A 12,674-nucleotide genomic window follows, 5' to 3' on the forward strand; every position below is an offset into this window, starting at 1 on the left:
TCTTCCTGGCTGTGGCGCTTCCACAGTGCATCGGTCGGCCGGGAGAGGAGAGTGATCCTTCCATTTCAAGGTCTGAAGACAGAGTGATTATCCCTCGCACTGGCCTCTTCGGGGACGCTCTTAATATAATGAGGCGGCAGATTTACTGGGATTATAACCGGCTCCAACACCAAACAGATGCTGCAGCCCACCCTCCACGACGAAGGATTCTGGTGCCCAGCGGCGTGGGTCGGGGAATCCTTCCCGCCAGGTAATAAAAGCATGTGCCACATCCATGAAAAAAAGTCACTAATCTACTGCTTTAGTGATATGTAGCAGGGCACGCTGGAAAGCTTGACGGTAAGATACATTTAACCCGACAGATTACAACTAATCAGTTTTCTTAAACATGAAAATAAATCAATAAATACACACAGATACATAGGCACATATTCTGAAACACTTCGCCGCATCTCCACTACTTTCAAAAGACTCGAGTTTTTAAGGATGTTTCTGTGATTCTAGTGACACATTAACAAGATTTCTACATTATTAACAGAAAAAAAAAACACATACATGAGAACCCGGCTAATCATCTGTGTCTTTTGAAAACAGGCGTAGTGAGAGACCAAAGCGTCTCTGAATATGGGTAATAGACAGACAGATAGACATATAGATAAACAATAGAAAGACACAGATTTCAGCTACATAAATACATACATACTTACTCTGGCAAACTGAAAATTCACGAATGCATTAAAACAGACAAACAGCTAGATATACAGAGACAAAGGTAGATAACCATAAATAAAAAGATCGATGTAAACATTATGTAAAAAGACTAATTGACAGAGACAAACAAACAGACAAATAGTGATAAACAGTTATAACAAGCATAAAGAACATATTTAAAAGTGTCCATCCACACAGCTTTTCATGTTGTACGTTGTAGCGACAGTTTAGAATTACAGTGTGTGTGTGTGTGTGTGTGTGTGTGTGTGTGTGTGTGTGTGTGTGTGTGTGTGTGTGTGTGTGTGTGTGTGTGTGTGTGTGTGTGTGTGTGTGTGTGTGTGTGTATGTGTGTGTGTGCGTCCTATCCTTCCTGATCCACACACCCTGCAGCTCCCACCCACGACTCCCAGGAAGACCACATTGGAATCCTGATTTACGCCAAGGGAACCCAAATGATCTTGGCTAGGGCTACACAGGTACGAGCGGGTGATGAAGTGTTGACCACGAGATGGTTAACGCGGCGACAGACCTGTGTGTGGTGTGGGTGTGGCGGGTTGTGTCACATAGAACATGACAAATGCACACGAAAAAGGAAAGACTATTACACGCTTTAATAAGATATTATATTATGTCCCCAAGCCATAAGGCATCGTGCTTGGCATGCAGTATTTCTAATAGAGATGTGTGTGTGTGTGTGTGTGTGTGTGTGTGTGTGTGTGTGTGTGTGTGTGTGTGTGTGTGTGTGTGTGGTTCTCTCTCTCTCTCTCTCTCTCTCTCTCTCTCTCTCTCTCTCTCTCTCTCTCTCTCTCTCTCTCTCTCTCTCTCTCTCTCTCTCTCTCTCTCTCTCTCTCTCTCTCTCTCTCTCTCTCTCTCTCTCTCTCTCTCTCTCTCTCTCTCTATATATATATATATATATATATATATATATATATATATATATATATATATATATATATATATATATATATATATATATATATATATATATATATACGCATGTCCTGGCGGCTGAAGGCAGTCTTAAGGCAGGCCGCAAATTCCACGGTAACTTTTGTGTGCTGGATCAAAAGCTCCTGAGGCTGCTGCCAAAACTCTGTGAATGCTACACTCCAGCGCGCACCAGCATTCCCTCCACACTGATACAATGTCCGATCATAAGTAATGAACACTGCGACGGTTACTGCGATTAATACAACATTCATAGGTGATTACACTTTATCCCTGGATAAAATTTGCAAATCAACTGTTTTAGCCTTGCTTCATAGAGGAAGAAATGGCCCGCATTAAACTGCCGCTTCAGTGTCAGCGACCTGGAAAATACGAAAAACAATCTTTAATTTAAATTGAGTTCCAACCAATATCAGAGGAGAATTTCATGAAAATAATAATAGAGCATTGTTTGATGGCAATCAAATGTCGGGAAATTCAGTGATACCAATACTAAAGGTAAGAGAAGGACGCAGCGTCCATGGCGGTGACCGTTCAGGACACAACAGTCTGGCAGGCAGCAGCAGCCATGGGAGCTGGATTACTGGGGCACGGCAACACACCACCAACGGACATTATACATATCATATGTATGCATTAATGTATGTATGAATGTTTATTCATGTATGGGTGTGTTGCATAGCTACTTCACGCTAACCCTTTCCAATATGGTGCATTTTCCCCCTCGGCCTGCATCCCCTCGGCACCGCGGTCCTGCCCCACATCCCCTAAGCGGTGCCTGGGTCGTAAAACTCACACCTTTTAAAATACTTTATTCGTAGCTCTTGAAGTCGGTTTTTATTGCAATGTTAATGGGCTGAATATTAAGTGGCGCAACGGCTCGGCGTGGCCGGGAACCGGCGGCCCGCAGCCATCCACGCCCGCCACACTTTTAGAGGCACAATAGTAGAGGGGTTGGAAAGAGTTAGAGAGGTTTGGGGAGAGTACTAGAGCACAGAGGGGAATTGGATAAGGCAGGACGGAAAGAGGGGAGAGAAAAGAGGGGTGGACAGAATATAGAAGGAAGCTAAAGTGGTGGGGTGGAAGTGCCTTGTTACCCTCTGCCCTCTATCTCGACGCTGAGGGGAGGCGTCATGCTGGCCAGTTAAATCCGTATCAGTCCTCAAGCTTATTTCTTTGGTTGAGTATTTTGACATAACACACACACAAGTTTATAAAGTAAGAAAATGCCAAGGAATGAGCACAAGAGCTTTACTCTCTCTCTCTCTCTCTCTCTCTCTCTCTCTCTCTCTCTCTCTCTCTCTCTCTCTCTCTCTCTCTCTCTCTCTCTCTCTCTCTCTCTCTGATGCGTGTCTTTGTGTGTGTGTGTGTGTGTGTGTGTGTGTGTGTGTGTGTGTGTGTGTGTGTGTGTGTGTGTGTGTGTGTGTGTGTGTGTGTGTGTGTGTGTGTGTGTGTGTGTGTGTGTGTGTGTAGTCTATCGGAAAGTATCACCAAAGAAACTCTTTGTAATTGGTGAAAGTTATCTTAGTTCTATATTTCACTTCGTTAAAAGAATAAAGTGGTGTTGGTGGAACGTGTTGCAATCACCGGCCCGCAGATCCCGGCAGGGTGGACGCCTCCCCTCTTGTGTGGGACGGGAGGCAATCAGAGGCCCGTCCCGACGATGCCACACGCGGGTTGTTACTCACGGGCTTGGGCTGCACACAACTGTCACACTGTAATGGTGATACGTAACGGTATCTAAATTCCACTACAAAGAGAAACTGCAATAATGATGATGCTGAAATTAGCTGATCGATTAGCTTACGTATGCAATCCTGTGTCATTTCTTTTTCATTATTTATTTTCACAAATCAAAGCTTCCGTAGGAGTGGCGACTATTGCTCAAAATTCATTCCCAGCACCTCTTGTGCTACTGCAGGGAATCAAGCACGTTTGTTCTAAATTATTGATCGTGGGAGGGCGGGTGTGGGAGTGGTACAAGGGTGCTCTAACGACCCTCTGGGCGGCTCTCGAGCTGAGATGCTGTGGGTATAATGTTACTCCTGGCGGCTGAATCTCACGCTTCTCTGCTTTATTGACCAACTCCTCACGTTTTTCCTCCCGCAAATAATGTGAACCGCTAATGGTGTATATACATGTTTTATTTATCTCGTTGTTAAAATGCATTAACAGACTTCACAAGTGCTAAAGGTTCACTGCAAAGTAACTCAATTTTTTTTTTTTTCATGCTTCCACCAGAAAGCAGTTCAATTTGTATTTGACAGTTAAACAGGGACACACACACACACACACACACACACACACAAAGGAACACTTGGTCGGAGAACTGCACATATTTGGTGATGACCAGAGCGAGGCGCAACACCAAAACGAGACCAAGCAATACATTTTCTTCACGCTGTGTAGAGGGAACACATGGAATATTGGTGTTACTGTTCTACTTTTCTTCAAATTTTTTTTTTTTTTTTTTCAAAATATGACAGTATAAAATGCAGTATATAACTGTACCGTTTAAAAATCTACGATGAGTGATTCATGCACTAATAAAATATACTGCTATAGGGATTTATGCGTACCTTTTCTTATTTGTTTTCGGATTTTAGTTGTGAAGAGAATGTTTCTATTAAAACCGAAGATTCAGGGTGAATTGAGCTTGTTGAAAAAAAAAAAAAAAGCTCATTAATATGACATGTTTGATTTAATGCACCACCTGATGATAAAGAACTTTACAAAGGCAATTTTTTTTTTTTTTTCATGGCTAGATATTTCATTATGATTACCAGATGGCACACAAGACAAAGGTACACATTCATGAATGTTGATGGTAATATATATATATATATATATATATATATATATATATATATATATATATATATATATATATATAATATATATATATATATATATATATATATATATATATATATATATATATATATATATATATATATATATATATATTTATTTATTTATTTATTTATTTATTTATTCGGTGGTAATCACCAATTGTGCAAAGCGAGTGTCTCTTGTCACTAGTACTTTTCATTACGTTCAGCTTTATCTTGTATGAAGGCAAAATCTTGCTAGCTCATCTTCTCTTCGTGACTTCTGATATCTAGCCAAACACATCAAATAATTTTTCTTCATCTTTATCTCCTTTATTTCATCAAGATGACTACAGCGCCGTCTTCTCTATGTCAAAAGGTGAACTCTTTTTTTTCAGATTTTTGCTGACAACATTACCCAAGATGATTCAAGACTTGTTTCTCCTTCACCTTCATCTCTGATTATCTAAAAAGAAAATTTTCCGAATTAATGTTTTCTACGCCCCTCTCTGGCACTGATCCTCAAAAGTCTCTTGGTCTTGATGGCGTCCATCCTGTCGTTGACCTTAAATGTCAAGTTTTTTTTCAGGTCTTTTGTCTATTATTATTCACCTTTCCTTCCTGCTGCAAGCTAGCCTGCATCCACTGTCCCTGGCAACAATAACTGCTCCGATACTTTATTCTTTAAACTACTGGTTTTGAAATCTTTCTGTCTATCCTCAACAGCAACTCTCAATCTCCAATTTGTTTACAAACTCCTTTCTAAGTGACAGTATGTATTCCACAAAGGAGGAAGCACTGCCGATTTTTTTTTCGTGTTCTTTATTTTCTTGTGCTCTTGGCCAGTCTCCCTGACACGTAAGACAATAAGTATTAGTGGTACCTTCTAAGTATTCAACCGCCGTAGGGAACATCCTATTTTACAAATTCATTAGCTTTAAGTGTGTCTGATTAGTGGAGTTAGTGAGCGAAAATGGCTTTTGCAATCTTAACCACCTCTCTCTCTCTCTCTCTCTCTCTCTCTCTCTCTCTCTCTCTCTCTCTCTCTCTCTCTCTCTCTCACTCTCTCTCTCTCTCTCTCTCTCTCTCTGATGTGTGTGTGTGTGTGACAGAGAGAAAAGGATTGTTATACTTGTATGTGAGAAACCAATTTACTGGACGTGTGTTCCAACAACAATAAATTTACTGTTTGGTCTCAAGAAAGAGCAAAATCTGAATGAAGGCGTTCGAGAAGGCATAGCGAGCACGGCGGGGAATGCTACACGCAGGGCATCATGGCGCCAGCTGGGAGTACTTAGGTCAGCTGATTGGCTAACCGCGTATTGAGCCGTGCTGTGAAAGTTAAGTATTGTGTAAGAAAAAAAAACATACATACGATAGAAAAAAATAGCAGCCACGTACATGGACACAAGGCGCACCACGAATCCCCAACCGGCAGCCGACGCTCAAGATACCCTTCAACTTTAAAACCAACTGGCCACTGCCCTCTAACGTAAGTCGAATAAATGATTACTTCATTAACTAAGAAAATAAATAATGAAATGATTAAAGGTAGATAAGTAAGTAATTATTCACTAAGTGTCAATATTTGTGACCTTTGGGAAACACTGATTTTCCGAGGTTAAAGCCCAATACAGGGTAGGATATCAGGGACTGAGGTATTGACAGATGCCAAGCTTTATTCAAGGTGAGATAAGGTCTGCAATACGAGAGAGTGTCCTACAGCATGCAAGTAACTCTTATAGCAGCAGCACAGTCTTTCCGGTGTAGCAGCTACGGTGACCCGCACACACATCGCCTCGCCCACACCAGCATGTGATCTAAAAGATAGCGAGAGAAAGTGAGCGCTCACACACACACACACACACACACACACACACACTCACACACACACACACACACACACACACACACACACACACACACACACACACACACACAGCATTACAGCTTTACCAAGATAGGTGGCGGAGAAGCCTGATGGTAAACCAAGGCCGCGCCAGGCACGGCTACCAAGGATGCGCTGAAGACAATATTTTAAACCGGATCAAAGGTAGCAACTGATTGGTGCAAGACAGTCCCATGCTCAGTCCCCAAGACAGGTAAGTGTGGTGTGGTTCCTGTGAACACGTATGGTGTGAAGACAAAAGTAAATGTTTCGTTATATAACGAAACATCTCTCCAGTGTTGGAGGATGAGGTAGACAGACTGTGTTGCATCTGTTTAGGCCTCATTATCATAATGCGGATCCCACTAATGGATCATATGCCGCTTCCACCCTAATAGATCGTTCAATAATTTATGCCAACACAAAGTTCCCTTTATCGTACTCCTCCAGAAACGGCAGACTATAACCCAAATGCTGTAGAAGTGTACGTGGCACGTGGCCGCCGGAAGGTCCAGCGAGTGGACTGTCGCGGGAGTTCAGCTTTAGCAGCACGACTACAGGCGGCACAGCGGTGTGTGAAGAGGCGGTACTGTGGCCGCTTCATTAGTGTGGCGAGAGACTCGTCTCGGTAACGAGGGAAGGATCGAGTCTGTCATAATATGTCCGCACGTCTATTATATTCGCACTAAAAATTACATAATTATATACGTGTAATATATATATATATATATATATATATATATATATATATATATATATATATATATATATATATATATATATATATATATATATATATATATATATATATATATATATATATATATATATAAATATATATATATGTATATATATATATATAATTACACTATAGTGTCTCGTAGTTTGTGCGTTGAAATGATTTACATCCTCAGTCGGCCGCAGAATATTTGGGCTGCTCTCCTTTCATACTGAAGCCTTATTCTCGTTCCAGGAACTCATAACCGACTTGTCTGTTCACTGTTGAAGGGGAGGCGTACGGCCCAGCAATCCTTCACACACACACACACACACACACACACACACACACACACACACACACACACACACACACACACACACACACACACACACACACACACACACACACAGAGGTTTAGATAATGTTTGATCCATTCGAGAAACAAGTTTTCTATTCATAAGAATCATCTGGTATTGCTGCACGATGATATGAATGCACAGGATCTTGTGCTACAAGATCATAGCATAGAATCTTATCCTATACTTCGATTTACCTACTTGGTTTGCTTTTCTTTTCCAATTATTTATTCCAGCACACTCTCTCTCTCTCTCTCTCTCTCTCTTCTCACTCTCTCCTCTCTCTCTCTCTCTCTCTCTCTCTCTCTCTCTCTCTCTCTCTCTCTCTCTCTCTCTCTCTCTCTCTCTCTCTCCCCAGGCCTGCTTCTTACCGCTTCTCTGGATGGGTTACTCCTTCCAGAACCATAGAACCATTACATATCTATTTTTTCTTCCTACTTTTAAAAATCTTCGAACTCTTGACAGAGTTATCTTCAACAATCTGTGTTTCCACGACCAGAATGCACACCGTCTCTCACATGCGAGATGTGCAATCAACTCTGTGTACAGAAAAGACTCTTCATTTGTTAAAAGATGAAAAAAAAATCCTGAATTTCTTCCACCTGGCCACAACTCAGTGCAGAGCCAGCTGGCTTCTGGTCCCTCTTCTGCACCAGTCATACCAACGCGGATAACAGAATTTGTCAATATGCAACAAGGACCCATTTCCAATATCAATACTTTCCACCCTTGACTCCATCGTTTGGTTCCCATTGCACGAAATGCAAGGAAATACAATTAAATTATTTAGGCTGTCCATTACCTTGTGGCATCTTTTCTGCACCCGTACAGTATACCTTTCACGCACTGTACATGGCTAACCTCCAGTTCCTCGATACAAGTACACTCTCAACTTATCACCACTTCCTGTGGACATCGCAAAACCTCCACTGTAGGCAAAAACTCTGGATTTTCTTGAATTACACGACCATTAAGAGAAATACATCTATTCCAAAGAATAGAGGAAATGTTAAGTATTGACAGGTGATAACACCGTTAAGGTGAACATTCTTTTTATGATAGTAGTTGGATCTTATCTGAAAAGTATTCGTATTCCTTTACTTATAATTATTATCCACTTTAATACCATAGGAATGCGCGTGCACACCCACACCCACCAATCCTCCCACCGGACACCCACTAAGTCTCCCAGGCCCAAACATATTCATGATACCTAGGAGGTGGAACCAAGCTGTGTGTAGTACTCCAGAGCGGGAAGAAATGCGGCGGAGGCAATCTCCCGCCTCCATGCCACGATCCCGTCTCTTGTAGGACTTTTTCTTCAGGTTGGAGAGGGCAAACAGCTTGAGCAAGATGGACCCAATTGACTGGGAAGGCTTCAGTTCCCCTCCCACTCTACCTTAATCCCTCGCGAGCATTTGGCGTCTCAAGAGATTCTCCAAAGCCAAGTTGTCCGGGAAACCTCGTGGGGAGTAGAGACTCGGCTCCGCCAGGTGCATTAAGGCCCACACCAGCCTTACCATGAGGGATGAGAGAGAGAGAGAGAGAGAGAGAGAGAGAGAGAGAGAGAGAGAGAGAGGAGAGAGAGAGAGAGAGAGAGAGAGAGAGAGAGAGAGAGAGAGAGAGAGAGGAGGGAGAGAGAGAGAGAGAGAGTGTGTGTGTGTGTGTGGTGTGTGTGTGTGTGTGTGTGTGTGTGTGTGTGTGTGTGTGTGTGTGGTGTGTGTGTGTGTGTGTGTGTGTGTGTGTGTGTGTGTGTGTGTGTGTGCTATAAGACAGCACATATATACATTTTTTAATTGGTGAAGTTTGTTGTCCTAACCTAACGTAAAAGCTGCCCTATTCTGGTAAATAAACATGTGGCCAACGTAAGCCAACATGGCACACCATACCAGGCAGAAAGTCCCTCTGTCTGTTCACGTCCCCCATTCCCAACCCTTCTCCCACATGCGGCCCGCCTCTGTTCTGGACTGCAGGTCACTTTCAGTACGATACGTATCGGCGAAATTTGTTCCCAAATTCAATTTGCACACGAGTTATTACATTTTCGGTGTTCGTTATGACGTTCGGAATACATAGAAAACGGAAAAAATTCTCCAACACTATGTATTTTGATAATATTAGCATATATATACAATTCGCGCGCCCGCGTGTGTGTGTGTGTCTGTGTGTGTGTGTGTGTGTGTGTGTGTGTGTGTGTGTGTGTGTGTGTGTGTGTGTGTGTGTGTGTGTGTGTGTGTGTGTGTGTGTGAGTGTGTGTGTTTCCCCACTGAGTTATTCACAAATTGCGTGTGCGTTAGTCACGAAGTGTTAAGAGGCTGTGCAGCATCACGTGCTCCTTCGTTGTTTGGATGTTTTCGCTTTCCTGTGAGAGGAGCGTGAGTGCCTTGCTGAACCTTAAAGGTTTGCCTGGGTGGGGCTGCTCGCTGCCAAGCACTGCTAGCCAAATGCTCTGTTAGTTTGGGCACGGGACCCCGCGTCTAGTAGTAGTCTGCTAGTAGCCGTAGTCTTCTTATTCTCCCCATTATGACCAATAATAACTGCATAACATCCTACGAAGATTACGTCCCTCACTCGTCAACATTATGATATGACGCAGTAAAAACGAAAATAACAGTAATAAAAGGTAATCAATAAGACCAAGATAGTGATGCGATACTTGTTACCAAGTTCAATCGATACTTTGTTCTGCCCTTCATTTCATGTGTACCGAGCATATGTTATAGTAAAAGCTAAGCTCATACTAAATAAATAAATAAACAAATCTCTTGAAAATGAGAAGCCTTGCAAGAGTTACTGAATGAAATTCTTTGTAAATGTAAACAATAACGGATGTGTACTCGTACGTATTTTCATAGAACTTCAACACGCACACACACACACACAACACACACACACACACACACACACACACACACACACACACACACACACTGATGATTACCGCGCCTGATTCACAATCGGAAGGTCCCGACTTCGATTCCCGGGCCAGGTCAGAAGTCTTTGGGCGGATTTCTTCGCAGTGTAGCCCTTGTTCACCTAGCAGTGATTAGGTACCTGGTGTAAATCGGGAGGTGTGACCCGATGCTTAGGGAGAAGAAACAAGCTCCCTGAAAAAAATACATGGGGCCTGGTCTTCCAGGTTAGTCAACTCTATCTGGTAGGCATGGTATCAGAGTGCAAGATGCTTCCTCAATGTTAATGTATAATAAAGTGTAGGAATATATGTTAATATGTAACGAGTGGATTTTCAGCTATAAGGTTGCAAAATAAATAAAACCTATTATTACTATAATTACACACACACACACACACACACACACACACACACACACACACACACACACATCACACACACATACATACACACACACACACACACACACATACACACACACACACATACTTAGACAAAGGAGAATTTTCCTTATGAAAACGAGAAAGAGAGTTTTCACAGTTCTCTTAGCAGCTCATTAAACACCCCGACGTGAAGCGAGCCATTCTCGCCGCCTTTTTACCGGAACACCTGAGGGAATGTTTCAGATTTTTTTCCTCAGGCGTCAACATTTTGCAAGCAACAGGAACTCTCCAGTCAGGTCCTCGAAACACCTCATAATTATTACATTTCCTCCAACGCTGACATAAATGAGCTGCGCAAGGATGCATATATTCTTTCAAGCTCAAACACGAGAACATAAGCATTACAATACACAAGCACACACACACACACACACACACACACACACACACAAACATCTATGTTTCTCTACTCTTGGAGACTTGGATGTTCACAACCAGCTTTTGTTTTCCTCTCCCTTCACTGACCATCCTGGTGAACTAGACTTTAACTATTGCTATCGTCCACGCTCTAGAGCAACTGGTGCAAACACCCTACTCGCATTCCTGACCGTCTTGGAGATAAGCCCAAGATTCTTCATCTTTTCCACACCTTCCAATCCTTCTGCTTATACTGTCACCCTATCTTCTCCGTTGGGCTCCAACCTCATATCTGCATCTTGTTCTATCGCTCCAATCCCTCCTCAGGATCCCCCAAAGCGGAGGTTGCCTCTGGCGTTTTGCCTCTCCTAATTGGCGGAACCTGAGGAGATACTATTTTTTTTTTTTTCTTAATGACTACTGCCTTCTGTGTCAGAGACCCGCCTTTTTGTGATGAGCGCATGACAAGTGATAGTGTCTGGCATGGAGGCGTACATTCCCTCACTCTTCCTCTGCCATAAAACTTCCAAACCTTCATTTAACTCAGCCTCTTCTCGTGCTGTACATGATAGACAGGCGGCACACAAACGGTACCTGAGCCCTCCATCATCTTGCCCGGAATCATGCCAAGTCTGTTCTCCAACTAACCATAAACTCTTTCATCATTACAACATGTTAAAATCTTTCTAGATCTAACTTCCCTCGTGGTTTCTGGCACCTCCTCAAAAATATATCTAATAACTACTTCTTCATCTCTCCCTCCTTTATCTCAAATCGATGGCACTACTGCCATCTCAACTATCTCTAAAGCTGAACTCTTCGCTCAGACCTTTGCTAAACACTCTACCTCGGATGATTCAAAGCCTGTTGTTAAGAATAGATAGAGTAGGAAAACATAATATCATATTTTTTTTTATCTCTTTTTGCTTCTTTCCTTACAGCTATGAGAGCCAGGCTGAGCTCAGCACTGTTTCTCCATTGTTTTTCATCGCTTTTTCCTTCTCCCTTAGCTGAAGCGTGGGAACATTGGTGAGCTCAGCATTGTTCTTACGGCTTAGCGTGGGAAAAGGTAGTTTCCGTTACACACACACACACACACACACACACACACACACACACACACACACACACACACACACACACACACACACACACACACACATAAACACACACACACACACACACACACACACACACCACACACACCCACACACCACACACACACACACACATATATATATATATATATATATATATATATATATATATATATATATATATATATATATATATATATATTATATATATATATATATATATATATATATATATATATATATATATATATATATATATATATATATATATATATATATTAACCTAGGAAGGCGTAGAATAACATACACACATATCTTTTCCAACATAACATGTTTATATCTACTATCATACATTACTTCACTCTCCAGTATATGTCATAACAGTATTATTTAAGTTCCTGTATTAGG

The sequence above is a fragment of the Scylla paramamosain genome, chromosome 17, assembly GCF_035594125.1.
Source record: "Scylla paramamosain isolate STU-SP2022 chromosome 17, ASM3559412v1, whole genome shotgun sequence".
Taxonomy (NCBI): domain Eukaryota; kingdom Metazoa; phylum Arthropoda; class Malacostraca; order Decapoda; family Portunidae; genus Scylla; species Scylla paramamosain.